Here is a 15,791-nt window from a genome sequence, read left to right as displayed (position 1 = left end):
TAGAGAAGTTTAAAGATATTTCCTATTCATACATTTTTTATAGAGAAAAGAAAAAATGACAACCCCATTATGCTGATAATTGACTATGATGAAAGTAGAAAAAAAACTTTAAAATTGATCCACCAGGCCCTCTTTCCATTTTCATTGGATTGCCTAAAATTTCATCTCATCTTGTTTAAGGGAAGGGTTGGAAAAGTGATATAATTATGTGTAGTAAACCTTTCTTTACTGGCATCTTCCGGGGCATAAAATATTAACTTTTCCCCCACTGGTTTTTGTTTTTGTTTTTGACAGCCTTTGGGAGGTAATAAGACTTAGAGCTCTCTGAATTTAGTAATTTTTAGGGAGGTGGGAAAGTATCTTTGTGTGATTTTGAAGAAAGTAGTTACAGAAGAATATTTGGATTTGACAGGTAAGGAAATTACACTAAAGTACCCTGACTTTAGTTGGATTTTTTTTTATAAACATGGACATATACCGTATACCCAAATGCTTTCCATATCCCTCTTCTTTGGCTTATTTACAAGAATATTGAAGGTAAAAGATTTTAAAAATCTTGACTAATAATCACTATGATGTTCATTATAGAAAATACCCCGACATAAAGATGAACTTCCTGGTTTCAAACTACGGATACACAGTAAAGTGAACTGGAAATGTGTACAACTGCATATACAAAAATGTAATGCAAATACTCTTTACGTATGATTTGGACAAACAGTTTCCTTAATTAGTTATATTTTGTGTTTAGATATAATAAAATGTTTGCACTATTGATACAGTAAAAATGGAAAAATACTTAACAGACTTCCAGGACAAAGTAACTGCTACTGTCATCAATTCATTTGAATTTCAGGAAAATATATAATCTTAGATTAGGAAATGTAATTTAAAGTTTTTTTTTAATTTTTTAAAGATTTTTTTAATGTTTACTTATTTTTGAGAGAGAGAGAGAGAGAGCACACACACACACACATACACACACACACACACACACACACACACACGCATGCACACAAGTGGGGAAGGGGAAGAGAGAGAGAGAGAAAGAGAGAGAAAGAGACAGAATCCAAACTGGCTCCAGGCTCTGAGCTATCAGCACAGAGCCCGACAATGGGCTCAAAGCCACAAACCATGAGATCGTGACCTGAGCCGAAGTCTGACACTCAACTGACTGAGCCATCCAGGCACCCATAGAAATGTAATTTAAATCATCTCTTCTGATCCCTATATTTCAAAAGTATGCAATCCTAGTTGGAGAGATTAAGTGACCTACTCCAGACCAGAAGGTCTTTCTTTTTCCACCAAATATGTACTCTCATTTTCAGGAATGACTGGAGGCAGAAAAAGCAATGTGTTGGAAGTTTGGAAAACAACACATAGATCAAGCTTCCATGTGACAGATTTCCTAACAGCTGTGATGTTTGCTAAGGAAATTCTGCTGGGAGCCCCAGATACTGAATTCAAAGTAAGTCACACAACCCATTCAAACAACAATCTAAATATGAATAATTTGCTCTGGAGAATAAGGCCTAGAAGAGAAATTCACTCTAGCCTGCAATTCTCAATAGTACATTGATGCATATTCCATTCATGAGGGAAATTTGATTTATTGACTTATGTACCTTGATATTATGTTATTCTTTCAGCAGATAGCACTTATTCCCGAGAGAATTCAAAAATAAAAATCATTAAGAACGCGCTAATTAATTACTGTTGGAATTAAAGAGCTTCATTATCCCTAATTTATGTTCATTTGACCTAAGTTCCCGGTTTTTTACAGGTACATTGAAAATTAAAACTTAGAGATTTCCAGCTCTTGATTACATTAAAATAAAAACTCACTTAATTTGTGATATTTTGTTTAAATGGTAAATCTTGACTTGATTTGAATAAATAACCTCATTTATTATTAGAGCCTATTTTCTTCTACCTTTTATTTTGTGAGTTTGATAGGTCCTTCTTTTTATTGTTTATCGAAATGCTAAAGGAATTTTCAAGCTGGCATCCCACAAACATTTTCTGTCTCAAACATTCCCATCTAAAATGTGTGGCTTACCTATCAGGCATGCCAAAATCTTTTCTTTGCATTTTCTCTTTGACCATTTCTCTTATTGTTTTTAAGAAAAGAGAAACTATATTATTCATCTCTACCAACTTGGTATTATTTGAAATACATTCATTTATTTAACAAGTGTTTACTGAGCAACCAATAGCTAGCCACAGGCATACATATGAACAGATAGGTGTTGTGATATCTAACATGATCTGACCTTAGTTTCGTTCTCAGGAATCATTTTTTACCACTCCTTCTCACTTACTTCAGACACACTTGTCTTATTTCTTAATCTCTCCAAGCATCAAATTCATCTGCTCAAAGAGACCTTCTCTGAGGACTCTGGAATCATATCCACCTCCATCATTCTCTATCCCCTTACCCTGCAGTTTGTATCACTGACTTACATTTATGTACTTATTTCCCCTTCCTTTCTACAATGTAAAGTCCACAAAGGAGAAGAGTTCCCTGTTATGTCTATTTCTGCATAAGCAATAATTAGAATGATGACAAGCATAGAAATGAAAACATTTGATAAATTGCTGTTGCATAAATGTAAGGGTCAATGGGTCAGGAAAAACCTTATATTTAATTAAAGTAAGGAAAACAAGGAGTTAGGTGAGGAGGCAAAGAGGGAAGATAAATTATAAAGAGTAGAGGCAACAAAACTATTCCTTAACTTTTGCACACAAAAATGATCCTCACCAAATGTCTCCAATTTGTAAATATTTGTAAATGACAATGCCAGAAACAGAAAAAGGGCATTGTCTTCCTCAACTACTAACCAAATTTCACTGATAACAATATTTGAATAATTTTAATATAGATATATATACATATATAATATAATATAGATATAGATATCTGTATAATATTAAATAATATAATATAGATATAGAATATCTATTCTTATAGATATTATTAATATTAACATATTATTAATATAGAAACATTAATATTATTTATTATTTATTAATTTATTATTTATTATTTATTATCTATTTATATATTTATATATATAATATATATAAATATAATATATATTTATATATATAATATATATAATATATATAATATATATAATATATATATAATATATATTATATATATATTATATATATTATATATATAATATAATATATATATTATATATAATATTTAATATTATATAATTATATAATATTAATAATATATAATTTATTTATTATTTATTATTTATTATTTATTATTTATTATTTATTATTTATTTATATATTTATTTATTATTATTATTATTTATTATTTATATAAATTATAATATTATTTATTATTTATTATTATTATTTAATATATTAATAAATAATATTGATTTAAATGTTAATATATAATTAATATATAAATATTAATATATTAGTAATATTAATATATTCTATTATTATTAAGATAGACTTATTGAGATAATTCTCTCCAGAACATAATTATCACAACACTTTAATGAAACACATATATCCATATTATACATTTCTAAGGTCATTAGTAACATGAGACTATTTTATGCAAAGTATGAATTGAAAATTCATGGGGCAACATAGGTCCATAATTGCTTATCCTCATTGCAAAATTCAAAAAGTTATGCACATCTAAATCTTATTAGTTTTCTTTGTTTGTTTAGATGATACTAAAACTCATTTTGGGGACTGACATGTACATATGTGAGGCTGTTGTGTGAACATTCATATTTTTTACTTCAAAAATTTTAATGTGTTCAATTGTGTGGTGTTGCAAAGGGAATGCTACATAATGTATAGTTAAAAACATTTATTTCTTCCTAAATTTGGATAAAATTCTGAATTTTGGTTTCAAGGGTGTCAAATAAAAGTTGTGGACCAGTAGAAGCATAAAATAAAAATGAAAATCTCCAAATTTTGACTTTCCCAATACAATTAAAAAGAAAACTAAATTGTTTTCTGTAGTATGACATATTAAGATCATATAAAATAGAGGGTAAAAGCACTACAGCAGAAAGATGAAATTGAAAGCTAATAGGACATAAATTTTAAAATGTGTATTAAGAGGAATGGCTAGTAAATGTATAAAACATTTAACTGTACCAATAATTAGAATTAAATTGATTCTATATTTTACCATTAATTTATCAAATTAACACAGATTTTCAATTTTGCTTTTTATTATTTTTTTAGATTTATTTATTTATTTTGAGAGACAGAAACAGCATGAGAGCAGGAGAAGGGCAGAGAGGGGGAGAGAGAGAACCTCAAGCAGGCTCCATACTGTTAGCACAGAGCTCCACATGGGGCTTGAACTCACAAAACCATGAGATCATGACCTGAGCTGAAACTGAGAGTTAAACGCTTAACTGAGTGAGCTACTCACATGTCCCTAGATTTTCAGTTTTAAACATAGGCAGTAGGCAACCTTAAATTGGTACTAAAAGGGTAGATTCGTACAGCATTTCTGGAAAATGTTTTGGGAATATATATATCAAGAGCCTTAAAAATGTTCATCTCCCCTCTTTATTTGAAGCGGTAACACACTTTCAAAATGAACTAAGATATTCATCAACAACTCAGTTGAAGACTTAGGCACAAAGGAAGACTCTTCAATGTTGTATATAACAAAAAAATTAAAAATGACATATGCATATAATAAGGAATTTGTTAAATATGCTATAGTATAATCATATATAATATATATATTAAAATTTATATTAATTTAAAAATACAAGCTACAAAACTTCATATATAGAAATAATTTTGAAATAGGGGCACCTGGGTGGCTGGATTGGTTGAGCTTCTGACTCTTGATTTTGGGTCAGGTCATGAACCCAAGATCATGGAACATCGAGCCCTGCATCGTGCCCCATGCTAAGTGTAGAGCCTGCTTGAGATTCTCTCTCCCCCTCTCTCTGCCCCTCCCTGTTTGCTTGCGTGAGTTCACATACACACACACTCTCTCTCACTCAAAGTAAATTAATTTTTTAAAATTAGGTTGCATTGTGTATTGAAAATTAAATTACACTAGCAATTTTATATAGTCCACTTTAATATATAGATAAAAAAAAAAGACTGCAAGAAGATACACCAAAAATGCTATTAGTGGTGATCTCTACAGGTAGAATTTGGAGTATATTCACTTATCATTCGTGTTTTCAGTAGTTTCAAGTTAATGAAGTAAGCACACTATTACTGTTTCAAGCCAAATATTATCTCAAGAAAAGATTTTTTTTAAGTCTGACATTTAACTATACTTAATAAGCTTGTAGACAAGATTGTGTTTAACAAGTAGCTTATTTCCTCTTAAATATTTTCCACATAATTAGAATAATTAATAGACAAATGACATTATTTTGTTTATTGTTTCATAAGCTTCTGGGAGACACTCATAAGTGAGACCAGTTTCATTAAATTGCTTGTCATTCATCTTTCATACCAAAGAGTCAGCATTTAAAAAATGTATATGTAAAAGATGATTTTAAGAAAAAAACTACATTGACTTAAGTGAATTAAAAATTGACTTATTAATTGCCATTTAAATTAATCCTTAGGAGTTTTTAGTTACTGCTTTATAATCAGTTTAACTCAAAGTGATCTTAGACATTATGTCTAACAGCCTTAAAGATATAGCAATAATACATTATTTATAAGTAGCAATATAATTAATAATAATTAATATGTGCATAATACTACCTTCCATACATCTTTATCTAGTGCTTACTCTGTGTCAGGTGTTGTTCTAAGAACTAAAAATTCAAAGGTTAACAAGACAGGTCCTTGCATCTCTCGAACAGAAATACAGAGGAGACCACAGAATGGTCAAATAGACCATTAATAAGATAATTGTAATTATATAATGAGGGTTCTAAAGAAAATGAACAAAAATTGAGATAGAGAATAATGGCAGCTACTTTAGATAAGATGTGAACAAAGGACTTCTCTGAAATGACATTTAAGACAGTTAATTTATGGGGCACCTGGGTGGCTAGGTTGGGCTCTTGATTTAGGCTTAGGTCATGATTTCAATGTCCGGAGACCAAGCCCTGCATAGGGCATGTGCTGGGTGTGGGGCCTGCTTAGGATTCTCTCTTCTTCTCTCTCTCTCCCTCTACCCCATCTCAAAAAAAAAAAAAAAAAAAAAAAAAAAAAAAAAAAAAAAGGCGGGGGGGGGGGGAGGGAGGGAGAGTTAATTTGACACCCAGAATCAAGAAGCAGTTTTCAACATGGTGTGTTACTTAGCAACTAAATTGGGGTTACAGTTTTAGCTTCTTGATTGAAATTAATTTCTATTTTAAAATAAAATTATTTAAATTTTCCGTTATCGTAACTTAGAGTGGACAATATCAGAGAATATCCGATGAAAAGGCTGTCATCAATTCATTAATACAAAAGTACCAAAATTCAGGGAAAGAAAATGTAACTAATTCTAGTTAATCTCTCTCGTAAGTAGAGAACTGGAGAAGTCTGCGGAGTGCTGTTCGTAGTGCAGTTGCTAAGGTGTTTCAGACTCAGGGCTGAAAGTTTGATGACTTGTCTGATGAAATGAAAATTCCTTTGGTAATATTAGCACATTTATTCTATATTTCAATTTAGGCTACTTTTTATTTTTTGGATTTCAAATAATGTTATTAGGCCCTTAATATCAGAAATTCTCTTGATATAAAGTTCAAAAAGCTAAACATTTGGTGCCATTATCTTGAAACTAGAAATGTATGAGTTTCATTTGGATTTTCTGTAGGCATTTTCTTTCCTTTTCTTTTTTTTTTTTTTAACAAGAGCGCAACAAAGAAATTGTGAAAGGAAAGATTATGAAAGGAATATTTCTATTGTCATGTATTTCCCTTTATTGCTCTTCTTTAACAATACCTCTCCCTGTACCTCCTTTGCCTTCCCTTTTTTTAAACCAATTATATTAAAGGCAATTCAATAGGATGGCTTTAAGCTAGGCAGGTTAGGTTAAAAAAAAAAGTATTATCTTCCTGTAGTAGCTGTGCACTCTGTATGGTTGTATTTTCACCATAAATTCTCAAGGATGATCTTCCATAATGCCCATCATGACCATTAACACACTAGGTGTAGAGTAATTGAGAGAAATCGGAAAGATAACAAAAGATTGGCTGAAACACAAAACCTTCATTTCATCCTATCAGGAAAAATAGTACCCTCAGGAAATTCAAAGCCATACACCAAGGCAGAGTTGTCTACATTTGTAGCACACCTCCTTATTGTCTCAGCGGGCAGATCAGTTATTTTAATTTTTTTCAAAGGAGAGAAGAAACACAGACTGGAGAATAAGTTTTGGAATATGAATAACAGCACCAAAATAAAGCCATACATATTTAAGATGACTTATATTAGTAATGCTTGCTCATATACATTGTATATAACACTAATGCAAGACTGATTTTTTTTTCCTCATGAGTCCTACACTCCCAGAGTGGGAATATTGCCTCATTAAATTATTTGAAGTTTGTCAAATCCCATATAGAATGCCATCATAACCAAAAGTAGTATCTCTGTGCTGGGAAGAAGTGAAGGGTTGCATTACTGTGATTCATTCTTAGAAGTCGGTAATGCACAGAGATGCATCATGCACACATCTGTTAGAAAGGTGGAATTACTCCACACAGAATAAAGAACCTTTTTGAAGAGGAGCGTAATGTAATGCACACCGAACTTTATAGCTAGGTGGCTAGAGTTAAAACTTGGCTGACGTTCCCATTACCAACTTTGTTTTTCTGGAACTTGTAACTCAGCTCTAACCAATAAACCCAGCAAAAAAAAAAATCTGTATCTAGGAAACTTCAGAAAAGGTAACAATTTAAATACATTCAGATAAACAAAAGACCGGTTCTCAAATAGAAATTAATCCATATTTTAATTGTTTGCTTAGGAGACAGTAGGTCAAATAAAAACTGATAGCTTTGATTCCAAAGCTGACTAGATTAATGACTCCAACTCTGCTTATGGTTTCTCTCTAGTTAGTTTACCAGCATATCAAGAAACAGAGTAAAGGATGTAGCTAGGAAACAACAGACATGAGTTGACGCAGCTTCCCAAAACCTCCGTATGGCAGTACATTTAAGTTTGGTAGTCAATGCAGTCTGAGCAGTGAAATACCTTTCAAGCCAGAGGAATTCAGGGCTGAGAAGTCAGGAGAAAGATGGAAGTTGGGACTGAAACCTTCGTCTTCTAACACAGCACTCTCCAATACAGTAGGCTCTAGCCACAAGCCACGTGTGGCTAATTAACATTCAACTAGATTAAAACTAAATTAAATTAAAGATTTATCTCCTCTATTTGACTAATTGCATTTCAAGTGCTCAATAGTTATAATTGGTAAGTGGACCACTTGGCAATAGATAGGACATTCTCATCATTGCAGAAAGTTCTATGGAGCAGTACTGGTCTAACATAAGGCAGTTCTTGCTATGCCACAGTGATGTGCTCCTGTGTTCTGTTTCTTACTGGGCCATTTGGTCTTCAGTGGGTCTGTCCAGTGCCTACCATAGAGGTTTGTAAAGATATAATACTGATGAGTATATCAACTCTGAGCATATTGTTTAATTTTTTTGTGTGGGCAGCACATCCCTTTCTTCTCTTTGTGAATTGGAGGACAGAGTCATTCTACTAATGATCCAGAACAATAGCATCAGTGAAAGACTTGGGAGAGTGGTAAACATTAGGAAGAGCCAGCAGGGGGAGTGAGAGGAAGATGATTCAAAAACATGCAGAAAAAAGTTCTGAATATCTCAGGGGTTCAAAAAGATAGATATAGATCATTTATTTTACATGACATGGCTTAATTTCTGATATAAAAAGGCCATATATTATGGGTATTACACTTTATTTGGCATTAGCCTTCTGATTCTAGGGATTTTGCAAAAATAAATTCTGCCCATTATCCAGAATCTTACATTTTTAAGAACATCTGAATTATGTTTATGAGCTGTAGCATAGAAAATGCATTATAGAGGACATTAAGTATGTAGATTGTGATAGAGCAAATAATAGCTCCTCCACAAATGTTCATGCCCTAATCCCTGAATCCTGTGAATATGTTGTAATAAATAACAAAAGTGATTTTGCAGATACAATTAATGTTACAGACCAAAAATAGGTTTTATCCTGAATTATATGAATGGGTCCAGTCTAACCAAGTAAGCCCTTAAAAGCAGAGAAATTTCTGCAGCTAGAGGTAGAAGTAATCCAACAGAAAAGATAAGCAGGAGGATGAGACAGAGGGGAGGTTAGAGAGAACAAAAGTGTGAGAAGGACATGATGGATCGTTATTAGCTTTGAAGATAGAAAAAGAGGGCCATAAATCGAGAATTGAAGGTGACATTTAGAAGCTGAAAACAACCCATGGCCAACATCCAGCAAGGAAATAGGCATCTGGGTCCTATAAGCATAGGGAACTGAATTTTGTCAACAATCTGAATAAGTCTGGAAGTGGATTCTCCCATAGAGTTCAGATAAGTGCCCAAACTGGTCAATATCTTAATTTTAGCTTCATGGGACCATAAGCTATGTACCTAAACAGACCTAGCGGATTTCAGTTCCATAGAATTGTGATATAATAAATGCATGTTGTTTTAGGCTGCTGAGCTTAATTTCTCAAAGCAACAAATGAAAATTAATACATGTTGTATGAAAGCATGGAGTCCACCAATCTTGTTTCTCATGAGCCCCCTAAGCATGAAAATCTTCCCAGTTCATTAAGAATGAAGACTGGAGAAAAGTGTAGAATTCTCCTGTTTTTAGTTGTCCATCTTCTCATTTGTAAATCCTTCACCTTCTATAACCACTTTCTATTCTCACCAAACTTGAAGGATTCAATTCTTATATTTCATCTCTTTTTCAAACGTAACCATGTTTACAATGAGCAAGTTGATTTTTCCTAATATTTTACAGGATGATGAGACTTTTCTACCATACCCAATTTTAATCATCCCCCACCCACCAGTCTTTCTCCAGCCATATCGCCAACCTCATTCTCTTTCTTTGACCTCCAGGACACACTACTCATCCTCCCTGGATCCAGGATTTCCTACTCTTATATCTGTCCACAGATACCTCTGTCTCTTCTTTCTAAATTGGAGCTATTCGTCTGTTTCACTTTTTATTTTTAGAATAGCATATTGTAAGAGATACTGAAGGACTAGACACTGAAGAACTGAGAATTTTTCTTCGTAGCCTATGTCCTTGTTCTCCATAGATTTTTCTTCCCACCCCCTCTTAAACATGAGTTAACCTCTGACTATTTTTCTCCACCTTGATAAAATGGAGATTGCATCCAAATTGGCTATAAATCCATAAGCACATTTCCTCTATTCTTGAATCTTTCATAAGTCCCCTCCTGGTAAAGCCCTGTAAACACTTTTTCTTTTAAATGCCATATGATTTCACCCCTATGTGGAATTTAAGAGACGAAACAGATGAGCATAGGGGAAGGGAAAGAACAGCAAAATAAAATAAAAACAGAGAGGGAGGCAAACCATAAGAGACTCTCAACTATAGAGAATAAACTGAGGGCTGCTGGAGAGGAGGTTGGTGGGGGGATGCGCTAAATGGGTGATGAGCTTTAAAGCGGACACTTAGTTGTGATGAGCACCGGGTGTTGTATGTAAGTGATGATCACTAAATTCTACTTCTGGAACCAAAGTCATACTGTATGTTAACTAACTTGAATTTAAATAAAATCCTGGAAGAAAAAAAATAACAATAATAAAATAATAAAAAGAAAATTAACAAACAAATAAAACCATTCAGTTCTTCTCCATGTTAGAAACACTCTTTTGAAGCTTTAACATGCCTGGCATTAGTTTCATCAGAGTTTTAAGTTCTACATAGATGAGTATGAAGCAGGTCTCAAGATGTCTCATGCCTGAACACTTTAGATAAGTCCTGGGACTGGAAGTGAAAAGTATAGGGAACAAGTATGAGGTTAGGCATTGTATGATGATGTCTGCATGAAGTTCTTCAAGGCCTATAGAGATTGTATTGCCAGTAGTGGTTATTATAGAAAAGTGGCCATGGACTTTGAAGATGGTGAATCCAATAGAAGTTGATATGATGTTTATATGTTTGCTACAGGTTTATATACAGAGTAATTTCTTATTAAAGTTTCATCTCTGTGTTTCAGAGAACAGGATTTCTATGCTGTAACTACTTTCATTATCTGCCCACTCATATAATTTATAATTCTAACTTTTGTTTAGGTTCTGAAAATAAACCTGTGGAAAATAACACAATTCTTAGTTCACATAATAAATTGATTAGAATAAGGCTCAGGTCAGATTTGTACAATATTTCAGTATAGCCATCTGAATAATTTTAATTACGTGGGATGTTTGTTGCATAATAGAATTAGCTATGGCAATTAATATTAAGAATCATGGACCAACTTGAGAGGGTATGTAATAGTCTCTTCTGATTTAATGGCCAGATATAGATCTGACACTTATCATAATGATTTTTATATCATGTCCTCTACCTCTTGACTCTGTCCTACTGCATTTGAATTGATAATGCCATTACCTATTCTAAGTTATCTATGTGTGAACATATAACTTATCATTCAAACTGGGACTTTTTTTTTTTGAGAATAAAAGGAGGCACTCTTTATAATTAGCCTAAGCCAATAGACATGAATCAGGATGATACCAGGTACCCCAGAATACATGGACACCTGACTGCTTACACATTCATTCAGAATCATGAACAAAACCTTCTATTTGACAGGCTTAATAGGCAAAAGTTCTGAGATTAATTTAACAACTAAAAATGAACAATATCATTAATTTACATTAAAAAATAAATTCCTTGCCAACATAAGAAAGTGGCAGAAAGTGCAGTGATCAAAAGTGATCAAAGTGCAACTATTCTGTAAAAAGCTCTTCTTATAGTCAAAATATTATTGAAGGGTAGAGGAACAGGTTGTTAGTGGTAGTCCAACCAAGAAATTGGAATTAGGTGACATTCCTTATCAGGCAATGATATTTAATTTAATGAAACATCCAATGGGGACTATCGGTATAGCAATAAGCAGGTCTGGCAGACATAGTATATTTCCAAAAAAGGCAGATGTGTATATGGAAAATAATTAAGCATATGTGATGATCATAAACTTAGGATAAGCTCTCATTTAAATAATGTGAAAAATGCAGTCTTGGCATTAATAAGAGACTAAAGAAAAGGTAAGTGACACCCATTCTTTATCAAATCACAGTTTTGACATTTTTTACTAAAAATACTAACACAGATGTGATAGAGGGCTTCCATTTTCCCCTTTGCCCCCTACCTTTGCCTGATTTTCTTTCTTTATTATGATCTACCTCTCCTGTCCCAGAAATTGGACTAGCTGGAAAAACCACAAGTCTTGTGAAAATAGTTCTAAGAAAATACTGATATGATGGTTGTTGTGACAGTATGTTCACTTCTCTTGGACTCACTGTCATCAAGGACCATGCCCACTGATTATATAGGAACCAACCAACACAGGCAGCATGATCTCTGTGGGCCCTGAGGAACTTCATGCAGACACTACTACCCACTGCCTAGCCTCATGCCTGTTCCTCACAAACTAAATCCACAAAGTTGGCATGCTCAACATCACCTATCCCATAAAAACCCTGAACTTACTTCAGTCAGCTGGTTTTTAAGCACTCGCTGATGTACACCACCTGAATAAATCATTTAGCTTTGATTTGAATCACCCAAATCGTTTTCTATGCTTTAAAAGGTAATGCTGACAAATTAGTCTGTGCCTGAAGTGAAGTAGCTGACATGGTGGAATAAATGACATATTGAGAAATGGCAGAAGAAACTCTAATGAAAATGTTGATCTTTAGATGAGAAGATTTGTTGAAAAAGAGTGTTGATTTGTTCTACATTACAGATTAAAAACAAAACAAAAAGGAAACACTATAAAGATAAGTGCTCAATTTTAAAGCTCAGATTAGATTTAGAAATTCATTTTGCAAAGCAGTGAACTTCTCATTTTTGAGAATGTTCAGAAAGAGGTTGGATGACCATCTTTCAAAAAATTATTGAATTGCAGACTTCCACCTGCAATTAGGAGAGTGCCCTTCTCACCACAGTTGGCAGCATTTAGTCAATTATCATTGACAGCTTAATAGATGAATAAAGCTTTGTCTGGTGAAGGAGCTTAGGAGCAATGACATCCCAGTAGTAATGAGCACATCTAGCACCAAATTTTGGTTTTAAAATTTCCGACTTCAGACTAAGATGGAAATGTAGAAGGCTCCCAAATTTCCCTCCTCCTTGGACACACCAAAAACACAGCAACACGTGAAGCAATTCCCTCTGAGAGAAATCCAGAAACTAGTTTGACTACCACATCTCAGATAACTGAGAAAATACCCACATCAAAACACATCTCTCCATAAACTCCACCCCCAGCACTGCTCCACACAACTCACAGCTTCTCCTCCAGAGCAAAAGGCTTGGACCTCATCTGACACCCCAGCTTTTCAAGCTGCTACCTGAGCAATGGAGCTTCAAACCACCTACCTCTGATAGCCACCAAAGGCTCATGTTCACAAGTCCCACTGGACTATAGCAAAAGAAGCAGTTGTTGATGGCTAAGAAAGCACTTACCCCTGCTATTCTCCAGGACTCAGCACAGTGGGAACAGTTAAAAACACTATCTCTTAACCCTTCCTTGGAAGGGGTTTCATTGTCTCCTTTACTAACTGCTGCCTGAGGGTACAGGCATTTAGCATGCATTTAGGTACTGACCCTCCTCAGAGCTTAAAAGAGCAGGTGGGCATTTCCTCCACCTTTTCCCTCCAGCTCACTCCAACAATAAAACCAAGTTGCCAGCATCTCCCTGAAAGAAACTTGTCCAAATATCTAGTGCCTCAACTTCTATAGCTGCCACCCAAGGCATAGGCCCCTAAATTAGTTAGTTGGTATGGCCAATGGGGCTCGAATTCATGATCCCTTGGAATGATAGCAAACAAAAAAACAGTTTATAAATGGGTATGGAAAAACACCCCCCACAACTATGGACCCAGGCGCAGTGCAGAGGGAGAAGGTAAAAATGCCCATCTCCCAGTTTGCCCCTGGAAGGTGTTTGACTTCATAATTTCTCAGCTGCTGTCTGCGGATCCAGCTTCCCATCAGTCTGCATCTAGGTGCTGATAGCGATCCTTCCCTTTGGGACACTTGTAGGTTTTATGATGCACTATACTAAGAGAAATGGAGAAAAGCATCAGACAAAACCCAACATTGATACCTGGTAAAAACTCTTAATAAAATGAATATAGAATGAATGCACCTAAACATAATAAAGTCCACATATGACAAGTTCACAGCTAATATACTTAACCATGAAAAACTGAAAGCTTTTCTGCTAAGATCAAGAATAAGATAAGGATGCCCACTCTTAACAGGTTTTTTCCACATAGAAAGGGAAATAAAAGATATTCAAACTGGAAAGGAAGAGGTAAAATTGCCTCTGTTTAGATACTATAAACTTATATAGAGAAAACCCTGAAGACTCGCCAAAACAAACAAATGAACAAATTAAAAAAAACCTGTTAGAACTAATAAATAAATTCAGGGGTACCTGGCTGGCTCAGTCAGAAGAGCATGTGACTCTTGATCTCAGGATTGTGAGTTCAAGCCCCATGTTGGGTGTAGAGATTACTTAAAAAAATAAAAATTTAAAAATCTTAAAAAAAAAAGAACTACTAAATAAATTCAGTACCGTTGCAGGATTCAAAATTAATACAAAAATCAGTTGTATTTATATATACTAATAATGAACTATAAGAAAAAATATAATTTTATTGACAATAGAATCAAAAAGAATAAAGTAATAAATTTAACCAAGAAGATAAAAAATCTGTTCACTGTAAAATATAAAACATTGACAAAAGAAATTGAAGACACAGATGGAAATATCTGTTGTACAAATGGATTGGAAGAATTAATATTGTTAAAATACCCATACTACTCAAAGTGATCCACAATCAATGCAATCTCTATCAAAATCCCAATGGCACTTCTCATAGAAACAGAAAAAAAAAATCCTAAAATTTGTATGGGACCAATAAAGACCTCAAATAGTCAAAGAAATCTTGAGTAAGAAAAACATAGTTGGAGGCTCCTGATTTCAAGCTGTATCACAAAGCTATAATAATCAAAGTAGTATGACATTGGTATAAAGACATGCACATAAATCAATGGTACAGAATAGGGAGCCTAGAAATAAATCCATGCATATATGATTAATTAATTTTCAACAAAGGAACCAAGAATATACAATGCGGAATATATAGTCTCTTTAATAAGTATTGTTGGGAAAGCTGGATATTCTCTTGTAAAATAATGAAACTAGACCCTTATAGTGTGCCATACACAAAAATCAACTCATAAAGGATTAAAGACCCCAAACAATAACACTTCTAGATGAAAACATAGGGGGTAAACTCCCTGACATTGGTTTTGGCTTTTTAGATCAACAAAAATTACTTTTTAGATTTGACACCAAAATAAAGTCAACAAAAGTAAAAAATAAATAACTGGGACTATATAAAACTAAAAAGCTTCTTTTCAGCAGAGGAAACCATCAAAAACTGAAAACACAACATACAAAATGGGAGAAAATATTTATAAACCACATAGCTATAAGGGGTTAAAATTCAAAATATATAAGGAACTCATACAACTCAATAGCCAAAAAAACAAATAACCCAATCAAGAAACAAGCA

Source organism: Felis catus, chromosome B1 (assembly GCF_018350175.1).
Source record: "Felis catus isolate Fca126 chromosome B1, F.catus_Fca126_mat1.0, whole genome shotgun sequence".
Lineage (NCBI taxonomy): Eukaryota > Metazoa > Chordata > Mammalia > Carnivora > Felidae > Felis > Felis catus.
Note: the sequence above shows the minus strand (reverse complement) of the source record.